Source organism: Corylus avellana, chromosome ca1, assembly GCF_901000735.1.
Source record: "Corylus avellana chromosome ca1, CavTom2PMs-1.0".
Taxonomy (NCBI): Eukaryota; Viridiplantae; Streptophyta; class Magnoliopsida; order Fagales; family Betulaceae; genus Corylus; species Corylus avellana.
In genome coordinates, this window is record NC_081541.1 from 36,718,150 (window position 1) to 36,733,164 (window position 15,015).

Consider the following 15,015-nt stretch of genomic DNA (forward strand, 5'->3'; position numbering starts at 1 on the left):
AAAAAGACAAAACAAAAAGAAGATGTGGCATCTTGGCACACAGACTTTTATGGTCAAAATACGAAGTTTTTATTAGATTCTAGCATATCTCATATATATATATATATATATATATATATATAGACTATCTTCACAGAACGAGCAAAAAACATGTATTGGGTGAGATTAAATCATCATAAATTAAGAGATTTGATTAAGATTATATTTTATGTAAGCTCTATAAATAGTGCCTCTTGTATTGTAAACTCATCAATGAATAAAGAGTAATGCTATGTACCATCTTTTTATCTTCTTAAAGCTGATGTGGTTTTTCAAAATTACCATTAGATCAAAATTCAAGTGTGATTCATCTAAAATTTAATGATGATTTTAAAAGCTACATTAGCTTTTGGAGGATAAAAAGAGGATAAAAAGATGGGCCCTAGCATTACTCATGAATAAAAGCAAAACATAACCCTTTAGGTTTTATCTTGTGGACATAGGTCATTGACCGAATTATGTAAAATCCTTAAGTTTTATTTTATATCCGATATTTATTTATATTTTTTCATTTGATTAAGAGTTCTTAAATTTTAGACTTGTCTTTCTCCCATGGCCAATAATCATTATGGGCAAATAAGTCTTGATCTTCCTCTGTAGGTGAATGATTTGAGAAAATACAAGAAAATTCAGAATCAATTAAATAACCTAAGTAACATATCAAGAAAGGTCAAATAAGTTATAAATAACGAAAAAAAAAAAAAAAATTGATTACCAAATGCCTTTGCGATTTTAAAAAGTAGCGATTTCAAAATCATAATTTTTAATAATATAATTTTTAAAATCACACTTATTGAAACTGCAATCCCAAACAAACCCTTATTCATATTGAAATTCAAAAAGTGTAATAAAACACTTCACTTTAACCTCGAATGAACGAAAAACACATATACACTTATCTCATACGTATATATATCAAAGAATAAGCGAATTTTAAGTTTCTCACATAAACTATCTTCACAAAATGAGCGAAAAACATTATTGGTTTTAGACTTTTTCTTTCTTTGATGAGGATAGAAATTCTTTCGATTAATGTGGATTTGATTTGTGATTAATTACCCTCAATTTTTTTTTTTTTAATCAGCTTAAAGCTCTATAAATAGAGTCATGTACTCAAATCACACATCAAGAAAAATGTAGCCAAGAATAGGGTTTACCGTGTCAATGTAGGTTATAGGCTAAACCACCTAAAATCTATGTTTTCTCTCATTGATTTACCTCTCTTTATTTTAATATCAGAATCTATATTCTCCTATGGCTCAAAACCATCATATGCAAATAAATCTTGATCTTCTTCGTAGGTGAACGATTTGAGAAGATAAAAGAGAATTTAGAATCAATTAACATATCAAGAAATGTCAAATAAGGTATAAACATCGAAAATATTGATTGGCAAGAGTCAAAGAGCTTCAGAAAAGAACAAGAGGAGGAGCTGGTGAATAGTAACATAACTAATACATGAATATTATAGTCAGAAGCTCATGGATGGTAATCTTCGTCTAAAATTTAGACTAAAAAGTCTTCATGACTTTCTACTTAGGGTGATGTAGCTTGGTCACCATCTCTCAAAGTTTTTAAGGAATTAGCATTTGTTTCCATACTTTTTATTTTAGCTTCCTTTTGATTGTCTTGACATTTAATCTGAGCTTGATTATCTAATTAAGGCTTTGTTTGTTTCGGCATAAAATATTATCTGTCGTAGAATATTTTCAGGAAAGTCATTTTACGAAAATGTTTTATATTGAAAACATTTTTCGGCGTTTGGCGCGCGCACGGAAAATTACAAATATTTTTTATATTTTCAGTTAAGAGAGTGACTTGGGTGCACCTGTTGCACAAAAGTCATATTTGTGCCACCATTAAAAAGCAGACACATCAGCCAATTTTATTAGACTTATAGTTAAAATAAAAACTCAACCACACCAGATTATATTCTAAATAAAATAAAAATTTTATTTATTTTATTTATTTTTTTATTTAAAAAAAAAACAAAATTGAAGGAGTGGTGACCACCTACCCCCCCCACTTGGGGTGGTTGGCCATCACCTCTGGAGACCTAGGGTGGCCCGTCTGCGGCCCTCCATGTAGTGCTTCGCCCGGCCACCCCATAGGCCATTGGGGTGGCTGCACGGCCCCCCGTAGGCCTAGAGGTGGCTGCCAACCACCCTTCCCCCACTTGGGGTGCTTGGCAACCACCCCTTCAATTCTAATTTTTTTATTTTAAAAAAAAAAATTAATTTTTTATTTCATATGTAATCTAATCGGGTGTAGTTGAACTTTTTTTTTTTAAAAAAAAAAAACTTAAGTTTGGTAAGTTTAGCTTAGGTGTCACCTTCTGATTGGTTGCACAAAACTCACATTTTGTGCAACTTCCCTATATAAGTTATTCTCTTTATTTAATCATTTTAACCTATAAAATGTAATTTTTATTCACAACATAAAAATACTAATGTACAATAATTTAAAAAATAAAACTAAAAATTATGTTTAAGTAAAATATACAAATTAATTAACAATAATTTAGTGTTTAATATGATTTTTCGTATACACCAAATATCGAAAAATGTTTTCCAGGAAAATGTTTTCTCCTAAAAACATTTTCCGAGGTCGGGGACTCGACCGGGACCCGCCTGATTTTTTGCACATGCCAAGAAACGAAAAATCTTTTCTAAGAAATCTTTTCAAGGAAAATGTTTTCCACCAAAAATATTTTCTGACGAGTCTAGGGCAGGATGTCTAACCCGACCTCTGCGATCCTCTGTTGGACTTCTACTTCTATATCGTTCCCTTTGCCGGTGGCCCCAAGGGTTTCGGTAGCTCACTTTCCGAACATAGTTTTCCTTATTGATGATTGCTCCCCTATGTTCTCCCGAAAGCCAGACTAACTTACCATTTTTGATGAACTTTTCGATGAGAAGTCTTAACGGTATACAACCCTTCGTGTAGTGACCGTTCGCCTCGTGGAACTTGTAGTATCTGTCCCAATTTTGAGGCGGTGGGTCGCCCATTATTCTCTGAGGCTTCTGGTATTCTGGGTCTTTCTTAACTTCCATCAAGACCGCGGAAATGTTGGCATTGAGTGGTGTGAAAGTGTAATTGCTGAACTTCTTCTTGATAGGTCTCAGTTCATCTATTCTTCGGTTCTCTTTTCTTTTCTTATCTTCGAATTTTTTAGCAACTTCTGAGCCGATCACATTGCCTTCAAGGTTTCTTCTTCATTAATGAATTCCTCCACTTTGTCCAGCAAGTCTTGGAGGTTGTTGGGCTGTCTTCGTGCAGGCTTTCTCATCACTGGCTCGTCAGGAGAAATTGTAGCGACCCATCGCAAGTCAATTAGCTAGTAATTGATCTCATGGTTCGTCTCCCAACCCTATCCCTCACGAGACAAGACTCAGGGATTTCAACCTCTTAAAGACGAGAGACCTCAGCAGAAGACTTTCTAAATTATAAGAATAAAGAGCATTACGTACACAACAACACATTCATACACCAGAGTAAACAAAATAGCTCATAATATAAAGATAATCATCAAATGTTAATGCATATAATGCCCACGCCCAAAATTTTAATACCATTAATTAGCACCTCACTAGAAACTTTGGTGACGTTCATCTCATGCTCCTTAATTTGAATTTCAATGCCCTTTAGGCTTTACTTGTTTTGGCTATGAATGGCATCTCAACTAAAGACTTTGTTGTGGATGCTTCTTATTTTCTTGCTGCTATCAAACTTGCAACAACATTGTAATGCAATTGGAAATCCACAAGTACCTCATCTCTTCGTTTTCGGGGACTCGTTGTCGGATGATGGGAACAACAACAATCGTTTGAAAGTGGTAAAATACAATTGTTTACCCTATGGGATTGCTTTCCCCAAGGGGCCTACGGGAAGGTTTTCCAACAGTCGGAATATGATCGATCTATATTTATATATATATATAATCATCAAGGTTTTTTCTTCTTTAGATTTAAGTTTAGTTTTCTTCTTTATGTATATATATATATATTTATGGTTTTTTCTTCTTTATAATTAAGTTTATTTTTTACATAAACTATGAATTTAAACCACTTTTTGCCTTTATATATACTTAATTACTCTCCATCCTTACTTACCCTCTAATCGTGTCCTAATTAAGGTCAAACATTTTTGTGATTTCCCAAAGTATGATGCTTTTGAACACTCTCTCATTACAGCTCAACGTCTGGGATTCGATGATTACATCCCAGCCTTTGTTATTCCTACAAGCAATGAAATACTCAGAGGTGTCAATTACGCATCTGCTTCATTGAGAATTTGCTATGAATTTGGAAAAATCACACAAGCAGCTAGACAAATATTTTACTAAAAAAATAGATTTTTCTATTTCAAAACACCTACGACGTCGGAATCAACACTACATCTATTCACTTTCATTTTTCCATTAATTTTTTTTTTTTATCTAATTTTGCTATTCTGAAAGAAAAGAGAGAATCACATCAATTTTTATTTTATTCTATTATAAATATGAATTGTGAATTATTGAGCACTATAGCAGCTCACCAAATTCTTAGCCATTTGACTAGCCAGAATTACAAGCAAGCTACCGCTTGTCGCCGAAATCTATTGCTGGCCACCGGAGCTCAACTTTTTGAAACAAACAAAACCCCAGTTATTTTTTTTAGATGTGGGTATTTTAGCCATTTTAATTTAAATCTTATGAGAGTATGTATGTTGTCACCAAATTAAAAAATATAAACAATTATTCTATTCCATCTTCTACTATTCTTAGCAATAACTTTTCCTTTTTCAAATGCAGTAGCCATTCTTTACACCAAACGCCTCCTAAGGCCTTTCACATACATGTGCAAGGGTGGCATGTCTTCCAGTAAAATAACATATATAAAGCACTATAAGTTAATAATATAATTTGGCTCAGCATTGCAGGGTGATGTAATAAGCATAGATGTGCAGTTGAAAAATTACCAAATTACGTTGTTGCAGATCAACAAGATGTTGGGAAATCGAAACATGTCAACCAATTATCCCAGCAATTACTGGTTAGCATGCTTTCTTCATACTATTTTCACTTACACCCGCGGAGTATAATCTCTTATGCAATCATGATCGTAAAGTTTAAAAACTTGCAATGTTGGTATACCATGTTTCAGTTCCTTTTAATTTACCATTATTTCTGTTAAAACGTCTAGAATGCACAAAAGTGAAAATTCAAATAATAATAAAAAAAAATTCAAAATATTGGTGATCCACGGTTGGCCGGGCGTCACCAGACCTATGGTGTGGTCATGGGTCACCAAACCTAGGGTATGGCGCGCATGGGTCATTAGAATTTTTATTTTTAATTTTCACTTTATTTTTTATTTTTTATATAAAAAAAAAGAGAGACATTTTGGGCATTTTAACTAACAAATAAGTGGAAATAAAAGATGCCAAAACATGAGATATTAACCAGCAAACTTTTAAATGTGGAAGTTATGATTTAAAAACCGTTTATACCTAATATATATTTCTCCTAATATATAGTACTGATAAAAAAAAAAAAAAAAAACAGAGGCATTATTAATGGCTTTGATGATGCTAGACTTTGTACAAGTATGGGGCAATGAAATTAGCCATTTCCGAACTTACTGCGTTAGGTAATATTCCATATGAACGGAGTTCATGTGGAAGTGGAAGTAATGGCCAACATCAACAATGCCGTCCAACTTTTCAATGACGGGCTTAAATCAATGGTGGCTCAACTCAATAGCAATCTAACCAATGCTATACTTTCATCTTCTTAAATTCTTTTGCAATTGATCAGTCAAGCAGCCTGTCTCTAGATATATATATTACCTCATGTTTTTAACGTACTGACTGAAAGAAAAGACAAAACTATGAAAATTAAAGACGAAGGGTGGAATACTAAAATAGATACAAAGTTTTTACGTCGGTCAAAGTGCAACATTTTGCTCTTATTTTTTATTTTATTTTTTTGATTAATTTTACAATATAAATGGTTTATATTTATAGGAAGGTAGAGAGAAAACAAAATTGTATAGAAGAGGCCAATCACAATCCAACTCGAAGAACAGAGTTAAGTGTTTTTATTGCAAAAAGTGTGGGCATTACAAATCCGAGTGTTTGAAGTTGAGAAATAAAGAGGAATGTTATAAGCCAAGTTCCTCTTCTATGGCTAGTGTTGTCGAAGAAAATTAGGAGGATTCAAAATTTTCTCTTGCAGATTCCGTTTATGATGATCTTTTTTACGACAAGTGGGTCCTTGATACTGCATATTATTTTCATTTGTCCCCTAAAAGTGATTGGTTTACTACCTATGAGTCAATCAATGGTGGTTTAGTCTTAATGAGAAACGATGTTGCCTGGAATATTGTTGGTATTGGTGCAGTCAGCTCTGTGTGGTCCCCAGAGCGCACGCTTGAGAAGCATTTTTGGCTTGTTGTAACAGTACATGAGCACTCATCCATGGGGACCACACAAGCACTCATTCCTTTCTGGCAAAATTCCCATTTCGCCCTCAGTTTCCCTCACCTATAAATAACCCCACACCCCTACTCGACCCAGACCTCAAAATGCTCTTTGAAACCTTGGAAAAACTCTGCCGCTTTGTCTATTAAGAGTGTTTGAGCTTTGTGAGTGCCTTTGGAAGAGGAGGAGCCTTAAATAGCTTGCTTGCTAAGGTAACCATCACCATATTTCCCTTATATTTTGTTGAATTGATTATGCTAGCTTAGTGTTAATATTTTGAGTATAAGCTTATTCTAGTGTTGCTCTTTTTCCTTACTATTACAAGTTTTAAAGATGTTTTGGCATGTCCCCATGTTTATTTTTCTTGTGTGAAACAAAGAATAATTACAATAGGGTTTTCTACCCACCTTTGTTTTCTTGATAATTGGAATTGCCTTATTTAATAACTTTCAAAGGTTTTAAACACCCTTCCTTGATTCTTGTAGTGGTATCATATAGTAGCATAGATGTTTGTCTTAAGATTAGAAATAAGACACCAACACATAGGAGCCTAGGAGCATTTTGGGCACTTTCTGGCTAAACCCTAGCCCCTGGCCGAACACTCGCCCTAGGGGACGAATGCTCGACCAGATGACGGTTTATATGCCCCTTACTCCCATAAATGTGTATGAGGCCTTAGCACCCTTTTCATTAGATGGACCCTCATAGAGTTCTCTAGTACTACTTATGACGATGAATCATGTTTCGTTATAGCAAGGATTTGTGATGACAGAGGGATTAAGCGAGCGTACGAGGTAACTAACCACTTACAAGCACTTACCTTAAAAACGTGGGATATGTCCACTGACTGACCACGCATATGATATGAGCATGTCTACATTTTCATAATGACTTGGTAATTGCTTTTAATAAATGGTTGATAAGATGCATTGTATGACATGGTACATCAGCACGTTCAGTATAATGGCCATGGGCTTACTATATAGACTTGATTCTATGGTCAAATGTGTGTGTTGTTATATCGGCCTTGGATCCAATTGTTGTTTGTGACCGGCACAGCCTTAAAGGGTAGTCACTATAAGACGTACATCATTAGTGGGCCACCCGAAGTCAGACTCGGTCATGCCACTAGTGTTATGGACGGTACCATACAAAGGTCAGGGCACCGGCATTGTATCATAGGTCCCTCAGGATTGTGCCGACCCTGCTGAAAATGGGTAATATCTCGGGTAGACTATACATGATAGTATGACCTATAAATCATTAGTTTGTTGCATTAAAATACTTAAGCGATTGCCGCCGAGAGTACACCACTCTTTTATTAACCAAACAATACTTTTATTGTGTATTAACGGAGACAACACCTCTTTTTAAATGTTTAATAAAATTGCACGTTTAATTCTGGTTAATAATAAGCTCATATTATACTCAATTGTGATGTTTACTTACTAAGTTGTTAGACTTACGCTGTTATTATACTTTTAGGGAACATATTTCTAGAACCCAAGAGTGGTATGGGTCCCACTGCAGACTTTGCTTTAAGATTTACATGTTGTTATCATGTTTGTTTATCATTATTGTTAGATGCTCCATGCTTTTGAGTTTGCGGATTTTACTCGTCCATTTGTTGATTCAATAGTTTCTCAAATTTATTTCACCTTCCTATGCATTAACTCTGAAAATGCTTAGAAGGGCGATTCCTCATATCACACGTTTTTACGAAAAACCTTCGTAAGTGTTTACTTACCTCATGCGCTTGCTTGAGTCCTTCGACATCACAAATCCCTGCTATAACGAAATACGACACATCGTTATATGTGATGTGGTCTTTTTGTGTGTAAAAGTATCAATAATAAAAATTATCACTTACAATAGAATGAATCCTTGTAGGATAGGGCTATATAAAGGGTGTTGAACCTCAAGAACTGCACATGCGTTGTAATTAAGCTTGTCAAGATTGAAAGTAACTCAGTTTAAAGAAACTTGATTTATTTTTGTTTTCCAAAAATAAATACATAAAAGTAAAGATAGATAGTAATAATGAGAGAAAGAATAGGAGGCTGATTTTACTTCTAACCGCATAATAATGATCAATCATAAATTAACAAGGAAAATTTATAATATGCATGATATAGGGCTCTCACTCGAGTAGTCAAGAAAATACCATAACTAAGAAATAAGTATAATCCATCTTAGGTTGGCACGGACCGTCGACCCAACCTCTAGATGCGGTACGGTCCATCTTCGCTAGGTGTGGACTTTCAAATCATTTAACGAGTTACACTCAATCAAGGGAGAAGCATAACTCATCTTCGGGTCATACGAATTGTCTACCTAAATTACACTAAGCTAGGGTGTAGAGTAATTGCCTTCCCTAGGCATGACCTATCAAACTCTCTTGATCATGTGTTAGTTAAAACCGTTTTATAACAATTATTCATATAATCACATAAAATATGAAGGATTGAGTTTAATCAAGATAAAAAGCTTTCTAAAACAAGAGAAGAATTTTATAATGATTGAATATAAACTTTAAAACCAAATCTCTAAGTTATACAACCATTATGCATATAGACAATTCCTAAATTAAAAATAAAATTAAATCATTGTTACTTGGAAATGGCTACATCAACACCCTACTACATGTTTAGTTGCTCATGGTGGTGCTAGAATGGCTTCTTGGCATGTTCATCTTCTCTTCAACCCTTCAAGCCTCCAAGAAGATATTTTCTGTCTAAAATTATGCATATCTCTCTTCAAGGCTTAGAGACCTGTTTATAGGGAGTAAAACAAACCCTAAAAGCCCTAGAAATCCCAGAAAAAATCATAATTCAGTCTCCTAGTAAGACTGGGAGACCTAAAAAAATTTTTCCTTATCAATTTCGTTATAGGAGGGATTTGTGATGTAGGAGGACTCACGCGAGCGCACAAGGTAAGTAAACACATACGGCCGTTTTACTTAAAAATGTGCAATATGTTAGCTGACTGAGTATGCGTATGATATGAGCATGTCTACATTTTCGTATAACCTGATAATTGTCTTAGTAATTGGTTGATAAGATGCATCGTATAACATAGTGCACTAGTACGAGTAATATAATGGCCATGGGTTTACTATATAGACTTGATTATATGGTCAAACATGTGTATGAATGTGATATAAGTGCCTTGAATCCAATAGTTATATCCTGACTGGACCAGCCTTAATTAGCGGGTCACTACAGAACGTACATCATTAGTAGCGTTGGCCATCCAAGGTCGAATTTGGTCAGGCTGCTAGTGTTAGGGAGGTTAGCATACAATAGTCGGGGCACCAGCATTATATTACAGGTCCCTCGGGACAGTGCTAACTCTGTTGAAAATGGGCAATATCTCGGGTAGACCAAATGTGATAGTTATAACATATTAAAGCATTAGTTTTCTCCATTAAAACACTTAGGCGATTGCCACTAGAAGTACAACTCTTTCTTTCAACAAAACAATATTTTGTTAGTGTATTAACAGAGATAACACCTCTCATCTTTTAAATCTTTGTCAAACTGCACATTTATTTCTGTTCAATAATAAATGCTCATGTCATACCCAAATGTGAGGTTTACTTATTAAGTCTTTTAACTTGTGCAATTATTACATCTTGTAGGAAATCTCTTCCTAGGAAGAGAGTAGTGGTGAAGTTGCCACTATAGAATTGTTTAAGAGAGATCTTCACATTATTACAATGTTTGATTAGGTTATTATTTCTATTAGTTGTTCTATGTCTATGTTTTGAGGATAATATATGTTTCTTTTATGGTCATTAGACTTTTTAGATTTATCTCATCTTCCTATTGAATAACTCTGATAATGCTTAGAGTGGCAGTTCTCCAGTTAGCTACTAGTTAGCTATATTGTGGTAATTGCTAGTAACCCAACAAAACTGATCAAGGATTTGGGGGTGTTACAATGACACAATGGATAAAAGGGTTTAGGTGTAAGTTTGGGTATTACCTAATGGTTCAAAGACTGGTCAACGTACACTTGTGGTGGTCCCCCAAGCAAACACTCGCACTTAGGTCAAGAGCATACATTCGGGTGGTCCGTCTAGCGTACGTTCGGTCAGAGAGTGGGTGTCTTGGGTTTTATGTGAAAGAGTGATAAGTGCCAAATATTGCATATTTGGACCATTTTATTTACATTAGTTAATCCTTTTGCTGTGTCGTTATTTAATATTTTGTGTTAGTTTTGTGTTTTTAGTATTTTGTAGGACGTTGAAGAAAAACTACAGCTTTAAAGGGAAAAATGCGAAGTTTGGAAGAAAGCATACTTTGAGAAGACCTAGATGATGTGGTTAAGTTCAACCAAATCCAAGGAAAATGTTAAGTCGGATTAAAGATCAGATTGGATAAGATTTCGGATCAAATTCAAATTCAGATTTTGTACACGTCTCAGTATTTTGACTGTAACTTTCTTCTCAAATATCGGATTGAAGTGATTCAAACGGCATTGGAAAGCTAAGTCAAAATTATACAATTCGTTGTGAAATAGGATTTTCCTAATTCGTAGAGTTACTATGTCAAAATCACCCCGCAATTAAGAGACACAAATTTGGACGAATCCTATTCCGATTTCAGACTTTTATTTTAACTGGGAGACAGACCTCCGAATTATCTAGGTTTACTTGGGCTTCTAGGACTTCCCTAAGTCTATAAATAGACTTCTTTACATTCAAGAAAAGACAGAATCCCAGAGAGCAAAATTCTTTTGTTTAGTTTTTCTTTAGGTTTAGGTTTAGGTTTATATTTTATTTTTTATGTGGAGCTAAATTCCCAACTAAGGTTGGGGATGAAGCCTCACCAATGAAGAACAACATCACTTTTATGTAAGTTTTTATTATTCTGATTTTATTGGGTTTTATATTTCAATTGTTTTACTTCTAATCAATTGTATGGAGTGATTCTTGGATATCTCTTGTGATTCAAGGATACATTTGATGATTTGAGATAATTTCATATGATTGATTGCTTAGCTTTTAACTCATAAAAATTAGATATCCCTTGTGATTTGTTCTACGGATACATCTGGTGTTTCAATTGAATTTGGATTCCTTTCGTGATTTGGTCAATGAATTGATTAATTCTTTGAAGCATAGTAAAACATATTTATGATTTAATTTGTGAGAACTTCGGATTAATATTGATGAACATAAAGTATGTTGTTATGATTTGGTGAGTGTGAATTCCCAAACCTTAGTACCTTTATCCTTAGATTTACTTATTTTATTTAGTTTATGTTTATCCTTTAATTTTCAAAACTCAAAAATCAAAACCCTTTTGGAACTAGATTAGGATTTAATTAGTTTAGATATAAATTGTTCTTTCAAAAATACAATTCTCTGTGGGATCGACCTCGCACTTGCAATCCATTAAACTACAATTGATTCGTGCACTTGCGAGTTAAATAAATTTGCACAACAAGTTTTTGGCGCCGTTGCCGGGGAATTGTTCAATTTTTGAAACCAATTTATTTCTAAATTAGTTTTATTCTTCTACTAGTTATAATTAGGATTTTATTTTTCTGCAATTTGTTTTGTTTTATTCGTATTACTTAAAAAAAAAAAAAAGATTTTTCTTGTTGCTTTTTGTTTTGTTTGGCTTGTTTTACAGTTCTGCCGCAGCACCTTCCGCACATCAGCGCGATCGAGCGCACTCATAGCAAAAGCAGCAGTTCCGTAGATCTTTGCCAAAAATTTATTTTTGGTCCTTTTTGTGAGTTTTTAAATTTTCATTTTCATTTTTTTTTATTGTGTTAGCTGTTCTTTTAGTTTATTTTATTTTTAAAAAAAAATTGGTTAATATTTTATGTGGGATATCTGCATGCTAAAAAGTGAGGGGAAGCATGAATTTTCATTTTAATGATTTTAATGCATCTCCTAGTTGTAGGACACCAGCTCCTACCAACTACCCTCAAAATTTTTACCCAAATAAACCATGTTCATTTTGTTTCAATCCTTATCATGAGGAGAACAATTGTCTAGATCTGCGAACTGAGCTCAACGACTTATGGGACAAATTAGATCAAATCAGAGCAGCTAGATCTAACTTTTCATATGAACAAATGAACACCAGTTTCTCTAGCCCGGGGTTTGATTCAAATTTCAATTGTTATAACCTGGACTGGAGCAACCAATATGATTTCTCAGGATCAGCTCAGGCTACAGGAAATTATGCTCACCAATTTGATGAATTGCATCATTCAGAATATCCACAGTTCGATCATCAAGCTCAACCTCCTATTTATCAGTCTACCACTCAAGTGCCTGCACCACAGTCATCACTGGAAGACATGATGAAAGCATTCATGCAATCAATGGATACGAACATACAAGATATGAAGAATGCTACCATGAGCAACTCCCAAGCTATACAAGAGCTCAAGAATTCCAACTCCCAATCTGTACAAGAGCTAAAAGGTTTCACCAACCAAGCTGTACAGGAGCTGAGGAATTCCAACATGGCTAATGGCAGAGACATACAAGAACTTAAGCAGGCCATGACCAAGATAGAAGGACAGACCAGTCATCTAGTTGCTGACTTCAACATAATAGAGGAAGAAGAGCTTCAAAGTCAGCTGATGGCTGAAAGGCACTACATGATGGATGAGGATGATTCCGAAAATTCTTATCATGAGCATGCCCAAGTCACCATCACACTTGAGAGTGAGGAAATTGTGGATAACAAAGAGGAGGAAGAGAAAGATGAGCATCTTGAGCAAGTTGAGCACCATGAGAATAATGAGCCCCCAATGGATCCTAATCTGCCCAGTGACATGGAAGTGAGTACTGAAGCTCCTGCCTGCATCATTGTACCTCTTGAGACATATCAAGAGCCCAAAGCTTCATTGCCTAAATGTCTCAAAGAGCCATCTTATATCAAGATACTCAAGGACTTGTGCACACAAGCACACAAATCTAGGAACAACTTTCCTAAAAAGATCCTTCGAAGCAAGAAATTCTACATAAGATGGCGAAACATCATTCCAGAGGGGTATGAAGTTTTGAAGAAGAAGGGGTGGAAGGGATTGGTTGGACATCCGCATGATAGGGGGAAGCACTGTAAAGTTTTCTCCTCCAGTTTATTTTCTGCACTACACTCCAAAAATTCTTTCTTTCCTTTTCCATTACATGTTAATTTTATTTTATTTTTTTTGTTTCTAACAGCAATTAATCTTTTGATATTGTTTCTATGAAAAAAATATTGCTGTTAGTTTTTATTGACAGGTGTTTTGGTGTTTAAGTTTGGGGGACGCCCTAGCCTTGTTCACACTCCGATTTCCTTACTTCCGGTAATGTATTTCTATACTACACATTGAGGGCAATGTGTAATTCAAGTTTGGGGGTATGGAAAAACACTTAGTCTATTTATTTTTGTTCTTATTTGTTTATTTTTATTTATCATTTTGTGTAAAAAAAAATTTGAAAAAAAAAATAAAAATTATGCTATGTTGTTGTCAAGTTTGAGTTAAACTATAACTGTGATTTACATTTCATTAGCTTTCTTAAAGGGTTGAACAAATTATTATGTCATTAGGAGTCAGAGTCCTTTGACTTATTTTTGGGTAAAAGAGATTTCACTTGTTTTGAGATAAATTTTCATGAGCACATTAGCATGTTTTCTGTGAGGTATGATGTTTGAGCTTAGGCTTGTTCTCTTTGAGATTTGTTGGATGACCTATTGATGAATAACCATTGGCTTGCAAGATATAAAAAAAAAATTAAAAAAAAAAATAAATAAAAAAGAGAAGGAAAAAGAAAATAAAGATCATGTTGAGTTTTTCACTGAGTAACCGGACCTCTTGCCTCATTAAGCATTGAGTGTTCGCGTCAAAAGGTGTGAAGTTCAGTGTTGATTTATGATATGGCTAATCTGACTTCGTAGCCTTTTTGACTTAAGTTAATAAGCCCTTAGGGATGTTCTACATCTAATGCCCTAAAGCCACCTGGCTTGGGAGTCATTGGCCTAACACTTGTTATAGGGGTCAATTAGAAAGCTTAAGGGAGTTAGACATTGTAGAGCCTAAAAAAATGCATATCTTGCCTTGGTTGTTTCATTTGTTAGGGATTCTTACAAATTGTATAGAACTTGTCTTGAGTTTAAGCTGAAAGCTTCATGATTGTATGCTAATAACACTTTACACGTTTCAGAAAATATGAGGTCTCAATTGTCCATTTATGAGTGATTTGATTTTAGATTTCCTTTTGACTGTTATGATGGTGTTTGTCTTTTTAAGTTTGTTCATGAATAAGAACCATGGTTTATGTGAAACTTCTTTGTTGTTAACAACATAGTGCACAATGTTTGTGGGTATCATTCCTGTTAAGCTCTCACGAGACTTCACTCGTCCACTAGGGATGCCTAGGGGTTTAAAAGGCTTGTTGCATATGCTAAATGCAATCGTCTCTCCCACGAAAGAGGATTTATGTTTCTTGCTTTCATTTTATTTTTTGTTTTGTTTTGCTAAGGGACTAGCAAAATG